At 37.1% G+C, this 7,933-nt stretch overlaps 1 long non-coding RNA gene across 1 annotated transcript; it reads left to right on the top strand.

Annotated features, from left to right (window-relative positions):
* The first annotated feature begins 2,753 nt into the window (after positions 1-2,753).
* LOC125263766 lies at positions 2,754-6,911 on the top strand. The gene is made up of 3 exons (XR_007183890.1): positions 2,754-2,962; positions 3,092-3,208; positions 6,821-6,911. It is a non-coding gene; the product is annotated as an uncharacterized LOC125263766 (long non-coding RNA).
* The last annotated feature ends 1,022 nt before the right edge of the window (positions 6,912-7,933 follow it).

The following is a 7,933-nucleotide window of genomic DNA, read 5'->3' as shown; positions in this document are numbered from 1 at the left end:
AGGTTAATATTACTGTGATACCTGTTATAAATATTAATTGTTGTATTTTAGTAAATTAATCATTTTCACTGTTCTAATCACCAGTATTTACATCATTTCAGGTTTAGAAGTGATTTCAGACATGTTTTGTTTTTTATGCATACAAGCATTTAAGTAATTTTTATTTTATTATTATTTTATTTTATTTCATTTTATTATTTTATTATTATTTTATTTTTATATTTTATTTTATTTTATTTTTATATTTTATTTTATTTAATTTTCTTTTTTTATGTTTATATTTTATTTGATTTTATTATTTTTATTTTATTTTATTGTATTTTATTTAATTTTATTTAATTTTATTATATTAATATTATTTTATTTTTATATTTTATTTTATTTTTATATTTAATTTAATTTAATTTAATTTTTTTATGTTTATATTTTATTTTATTTCATTTTATTATTTTTATTTTATTTTATTTTATTTTACGCACAATGTAATTAAATTGGATTGGCTGAGCGCTGAAGAAAGAACGCAGACTTGTCGTACACCTTTACCAATATTAAAGCAGTTTGTTTCCTCGTTCTGTTCGAACAGTTGCTTCCATCGATCCATCTGCGACTTCCACATTTATAATCAGGGTGAAGTTTCTTCCATTCCACGTTGTTGCTGTTGTCACAAGAGTCTGATCTTCTGCCAGGAACATCAGACCAATCTTCTGCTGTCCAGAATCAGGTGGTTTGTCTTCGTCTGGCATCTCAGCTGAGACCTGTCCACTATGGATCTCTGCCTATGGCGTAGCTCTCAGCATCACTGATGCACACAAGCCCTCACAGCACGTCAAGCTGCAAACCGTGTGAGGGACCCTAACCTACCCTAACTTAACTCTTTAAAAGCAACCGCATATCAACCAACCACACAAAACCTCCTAACAACCATGAAGCAATGCTTGAAAAACCTCACAGAAGAGTCCAGAAACCGCACAGCAACACAATAACAACCGCTCAAAAACCTTGGCAAACGCATGTCAACACCAGAGCCACCCGAAACATCCCGACAAGCACGTAGCAAAAGACTTTGAAGAACCGCATATCAGTGCATTGACAGTCACCAAAACATCCTTTCAACCACACAGCAATGTGCTAAAAATGTTCTTGACACAATAAAAAAAACTCACTCAAACTAAAGCTTAACTTTAAAAACTGAAACTTACTCATAAAACTATAAAGGTACTCTATAGCTATATACAGTATGTACATACGTAGCCCCGCTGTGATGACTCAGTGTCTGGGCTTCTTTCTTGGTGGTTCCTCTGGCAGCGGCTCTTCACTGATGTCCACATGGACACGAGGAGCGAAGCTTCTGCTGGATGTGGAGAAGCTCTCAGTGACGAGGACGCGTCCATCAGGCTGCTCTGTCTCCAGCAGTGAAGGGCGCTTGAGAGTCTCCCACAGGCGCTGCTTAATCTTCAGTCCCAGCTCAAGGCTGTAGGGACGGTGCCGACCAAAGCGTGTCTTGATCATGGGCTCTGCCACAGAGCGGTAAATGTCCTGGTACCCCTGCATGCTGTAGCCGTGGATGGAGACAGACTCTTCCTGCTGACACAGAGGAGCTGGACACACGTCCTCCGAAGACACTGACGCTGCTGGACGGACATCGGGAAGGACGGCTGCGTTCTTCAAGTAGCACTTGGGCACTTGCTCTTCCAGTCCTTTGGATGTTTGAGCTTTGGCAGAGATGCAGCTGTAAGTGTGATCCAACCTGCTTACAGCTGCCAGCCATGTAAGCTCACAGCGCTCTTGAACAGAAGAGACCCAGAATCCTCTCAGGTGTGTGGGAAGAGTCCTGGTTCTTCTCGGGCGACGCTGCTCCATGCTGATGACTGAAGAAACACTTCCCAAACTGATGAAACTTATCAGATAGTAGAGTTGTGAAGAGTTTGTAGCGTGTGATCAGGCTTCAAGGCTTCAGGGACAGTTGTGATGATTTCAAATATAAACTCAAGCTGCTGGACTGACATAGAATGTTGAGGCTGATTTAAATGTAAACAACACTTGATATCAGCAGTAAGTCAATCAGAGCAGCCTGAGCTCTATGTTACATGTACTATATGCTTCTCCAGCACCATTATCATCTTCATTTACAGTTATATATACAGTATATTCCTCTTCTGTGTGTGTATGCAGTGGTGTCTGTTAAGGCCAGCATCACTATTAGGAACTGCCCCATGTTTGTGGTCAATCAGTCAATGTATGTGCTGAATGAATCTTTCTTACACTGACTCATATCTTTTTTTCACTAAAGTCTCTTCCTTTTGAAGTGCACAACTTTTCCTGCCTCCACAGACTGACTATAGCACAAGCCGGTACCATTCCAGTGCGGCCTGTGAAAGAGCATTTCGTTGCTTGTGAATCTACTGAACAAATCTTTGCTGGTGTCTGAATGAATCTTGTTTGTGAATAAATATACAAATGCACATACATATTATTGTTGTCATTTTTATTATTTTATTACATTTTTCTAGCTTTGTAAATGCCTAGTAACTGAGCAGATCTGTTGTTTTGCTTATTCTGTTTTTAACTTCGTCGATTGTAATTGCAGACGCCAGTGATGAAACTTGAGCTTGTGAACAACTTGAAAGTTGTGAAAGAAACATGGAGAGGCTGAAAGAAGAAAGCAAAGACAAAAATGTAGGTTCTGACAATATTTATATAGTGATTTTCATCCTTTAATGCAATTTGACTGCTCACTTGATTATTCACTCATTGATAAAATAATTTAATTAATTATCTTATTTATTTATTCATTTGAATGAGTGCAAGTATATATTCTTGACACTGAGTGTTGAAAACAGTAAAAATGGCTAGTTTGGGTTTGTGCTGACGGAGGTGACGACTGTTTTTACTGCCACACTCTTCATGTGAGTTTCTGAAGAAAGATGAAAAGAATGAGGAGGAGGATTTGATGGAGACGGAGGTGAGAAGGACGAGAAAAGAGACCATTAATAGTGTCATAGAACATGATTGTAAAGGAAACAATGTCATTGTATTAATGCTGTTATTGATTTCTTTAAACTTTTGTAATGATCAGCTGTTACTGTTGTAGGAAGCGTCACTTGAATTACTCTGGAAACATTTTTGGCCTGGAAGAAAAGGAAAAAGCAAGAAAAACTGTCTACAGCAGAGCAGGACATGGAGAGAAAGAAAGCTGCAGGTGCTTGGGGTGAGTAAAAATCATGGCTTTGATATTCCTCCTCGATGTACCTGTAATGTATGTAATGTTTCCAAAAGCACATACTAAGTGTTAACAAACACAGTCACGCCTCTGATCATCGTAATAGATTACTGTCATTTTTTATTGTGTAAATGTGAGACAATTATTACATTATCGTCAACGTTATACAATTAAAAAATACTACTGCTTGCTGGATTTACCCAAGTTTAATGTCCAAAAACCCAATATTTTAACAATAACCTAAAAACATTTAAAGACAGACCTAATGTGAGCTATGAGGTTGTTAAACGGTTAGTTCACCCAAAATGAAATGTCTGTCATTAATTACTCACCCTCATGTCATTCCAAACCTGTAAGACCTTCATTCATCTACAGAACACAGATTAAGATGTTTTTGATGAAATCCTAGTCTATTTTTTTATCTCCCATAGACAGCAACGAAATTACCACATTCAAGGTTCAGAAAAGTAGTGAAGACACATAAAAATATCTTAAAACATAGTCAGACATTATAAATGAAACTCAGACAAATGACAACTTGAATAAATGTAATTTTTATTATTTTCAGACTTTTGCAGCCAAATAGCAACATTTTGAGAGATTTGAGATTCGATTGTAGTTTAGATTGAAAAATCTTAAACTAAAGCAGTATTTGATAGTTTTAGTTTTTCAGTACATTTCGTTTTCATTTCAGCACTTTTGACTCCATATATTTGCTATTTTGTGTAATTAAAAATGTTTAATTATTTAATAATTTAATATTTTTAATTTTTAATGAGTTATGTTTAACATGCAGATTTTGATTATTGAAGCACAAATAAGCGCATTACAGAGCTTCCGTTTTATTAATTCTGGTTTGAGGTTAATATTACTGCGATACTGTTATAAATATTAATTGTTGTATTTTAGTAAATTAATCATTTTCACTGTTCTAATCACCAGTATTTACATGATCATGTGCAAATCGTTTCAGGTTTAGAAGTGATTTCAGACATGTTTGTTTTTTATGCATACAAGCATTTAAGTAATTTTTATTTTATTATTATTTATTTTATTTTTTTTATTATTTTATTATTATTTTATTTTTATATTTTATTTTATTTTTATATTTTATTTATTTTATTTTATTTTTTTTATTTTATGTTTATATTTTATTTGATTTTATTATTTTTATTTTATTTTATTTATTTTATTTTATTATATTAATTATTTATTTTTATTTATTTTATTTTATTTTTTTATGTTTATTTTATTTATTTATTCATTTTATTATTTTTATTTTATTTATTTTATTTTATTTTATTTATTTTATTTTATTTTATTTTATTTTACGCACAATGTAATTATACTGGATTGGCTGAGCGCTGAAGAAGGAACACAGACTTGTCGTACACCTTTACCAATATTAAAGCAGTTTGTTTCCTCGTTCTGTTTGAACAGTTGCTTCCATCGATCCATCTGTGACTTCCACATATATAATCAGAGTGAAGTTTCTTCCATTCCACGTTGTTCCTGTTGTCACGAGACTCTGATCTTCTGCCAGGAACGTCAGGCCAATCTTCTGCTGTCCAGAATCAGGTGGTTTGTCTTCGTCTGGCATCTCAGCTGAGACCTGTCCACTATGGGTGACCCTAACAGTAGCTGTGCAGTAGCAGTGGCGTAGCTCTCAGCATCACTGATGCACACAAGCCCTCACAGCACGTCAAGCTGCAAACCGTGTGAGGGACCCTAACCTACCCTAACTTAACTCTTTAAAAGCAACCGCATATCAACCAACCACACAAAACCTCCTAACAACCATGAAGCAATGCTTGAAAAACCTCACAGAAGAGTCTAGAAACCGCACAGCAACACAATAACAACCGCTCAGAAAACCTTGGCAAACGCATGTCAACACCAGAGCCACCCGAAACATCCCGACAAGCACGTAGCAAAAGACTTCGAAGAACCGCATATCAGTGCATTGACAGTCACTAAAAATCCTTTCAACCACACAGCAATGTGCTAAAAATGTTCTTGACACAGTAAAAAAAAAAAAAAACTACTCAAACTAAAACTTAACTTTAAAAACTGAAACTTACTCATAAAACTATAAAGGTACTCTATAGCTATATACAGTATGTACATACGTAGCCCCGCTGTGATGACTCAGTGTCTGGGCTTCTTTCTTGGTGGTTCCTCTGGCAGCGGCTCTTCACTGATGTCCACATGGACACGAGGAGCGAAGCTTCTGCTGGATGTGGAGAAGCTCTCAGTGACGAGGACGCGTCCATCAGGCTGCTCTGTCTCCAGCAGTGAAGGGCGCTTGAGAGTCTCCCACAGGCGCTGCTTAATCTTCAGTCCCAGCTCAAGGCTGTAGGGACGGTGCCGACCAAAGCGTGTCTTGATCATGGGCTCTGCCACAGAGCGGTAAATGTCCTGGTACCCCTGCGTGCTGTAGCCGTGGATGGAGACAGACTCTTCCTGCTGACACAGAGGAGCTGGACACGCGTCCTCCGAAGACACTGACGCTGCTGGACGGACATCGGGAAGGACGGCTGCGTTCTTCAAGTAGCACTTGGGCACTTGCTCTTCCAATCCTTTGGATGTTTGAGCTTTGGCAGAGATGCAGCTGTAAGTGTGATCCAACCTGCTTACAGCTGCCAGCCATGTAAGCTCACAGCGCTCTTGAACAGAAGAGACCCAGAATCCTCTCAGGTGTGTGGGAAGTCCTGGTTCTTCTCGGGCGACGCTGCTCCATGCTGATGACTGAAGAAACACTTCCCAAACTGATGAAACTTATCAGATAGTAGAGTTGTGAAGAGTTTGTAGCGTGTGATCAGGCTTCAAGGCTTCAGGGACAGTTGTGATGATTTCAAATATAAACTCAAGCTGCTGGACTGACATAGAATGTTGAGGCTGATTTAAATGTAAACAACACTTGATATCAGCAGTAAGTCAATCAGAGCAGCCTGAGCTCTATGTTACATGTACTATATGCTTCTCCAGCACCATTATCATCTTCATTTACAGTTATATATACAGTATATTCCTCTTCTGTGTGTGTATGCAGTGGTGTCTGTTAAGGCCAGCATCACTATTAGGAACTGCCCCATGTTTGTGGTCAATCAGTCAATGTATGTGCTGAATGAATCTTTTAAGTGAATGAATCTTTCTTACACTGACTCGTATCTTTTTTCACTAAAGTCTCTTCCTTTTGAAGTGCACAACTTGTCCTGCCTCCACAGACTGACTATAGCACAAGCCGGTACCATTCCAGTGCGGCCTGTGAAAGAGCATTTCGTTGCTTGTGAATCTACTGAATGAATCTTTGCTGGTGTCTGAATGAATCTTGTTTGTGAATAAATATACAAATGCACATACATATTATTGTTGTCATTTTATTACTTTATTACATTTTTCTAGATTTGTAAATGCCTAGTAACTGATCAGGGGTGAGTTTCCCGAAAGCATCGTTAGCCAACTATGGTCGTAAGTCCCATTGAACTCTATTGGTAACGACGGAACTTGCGACCATAGTTCGCTTTGGGAAACGCACCCCAGATCTGTTGTGTTTGCTCTATTCTGTTTTTAACTCTCGTCTTGATTTTATAATTGCAGACACCAGTGACCAAAAGAAACTTGAGCTTGTGAACAACTTGAAAGTTGTGAAAAGAAACATGGAGAGGCTGAAAAGAAGAAAGCAAAGACATAAAATGTAGGTTCTGACAATATTTATATAGTGATTTGATGGAGCATTTGATGGAGACGGAGGTGAGAAGGATAGTGTCATAGAACATGATTGTAAAGGAAACAATGTCATTGTATTAATGCGGTTATTGATTTCTTTAAACTTTTGTAATGATCAGCTGTTATTGTTGTAGGAAGCGTCACTTGAATTACTCTGGAAACATTTTTGGCCTGGAAGAAAAGGAAAAAGCAAGAGAAACTGTCTACAGCAGAGCAGGACATGGAGAGAAAGAAAGCTGCAGTTTCTTGGGGTGAGTAAAAATCATGGCTTTGATATTCCTCCTCGATGTACCTGTAATGTATGTAATGTTTCCAAAAAAAACCCCCAATGATGTTATGGCAGACCCTTAAAGTCATCATCGGCGAAAATGAGAAGAAAAAGAATATCATTATTCAAATTTCCCTAAAGGGAAAATCTCAGATTCGGAAAAGATTGCAAGTGCTTTAATGATTATTTTGTATCATCTGTTAAAGAATTGGCAACTAATTTTGCAGCTTCTTCCTTTCCACCTGTTTTTTCTTTAACACCTGATCAGTTTTCATTTCCTGAGATTTCACAGAACTAGGTAATAAGAAAATTGCGCTCATTAAAAATTCTCATGCCTGTGATATTTATGGTTTAAATACTTTATTTTGAAGACTCATGCTGATAGCCTTATACCTCTTTTTCAGCATTTAATTAATCTTTGTATCAGGCTTTCGATCTTTCCTACTGATTGGAAAAAGAGCACAAATTATTCCATTTTTAAATCTGATGATCCCACTTTTGTCTCAAATTATAGACCTATAGCAATACTCCCAGCAATGTCGAAGTTACTTGAACAACCTTGCATAACCAGTTAATTTCTTATTTAGAAATTAATAACTTGCTCAGTGACTGTCAACACGGTTTCCGCGCTAAGCGATCTACCATGTCGGCATTACTACTCTTCACTGAACAAATACGTAACGCTCTTAACAAGGTCACATCACTGGAGCTGTTTT

Source organism: Megalobrama amblycephala, linkage group LG2, assembly GCF_018812025.1.
Source record: "Megalobrama amblycephala isolate DHTTF-2021 linkage group LG2, ASM1881202v1, whole genome shotgun sequence".
Classification (NCBI taxonomy): domain Eukaryota; kingdom Metazoa; phylum Chordata; class Actinopteri; order Cypriniformes; family Xenocyprididae; genus Megalobrama; species Megalobrama amblycephala.
Note: the sequence above shows the minus strand (reverse complement) of the source record. Positions and strands in the feature narration are given on the sequence as shown.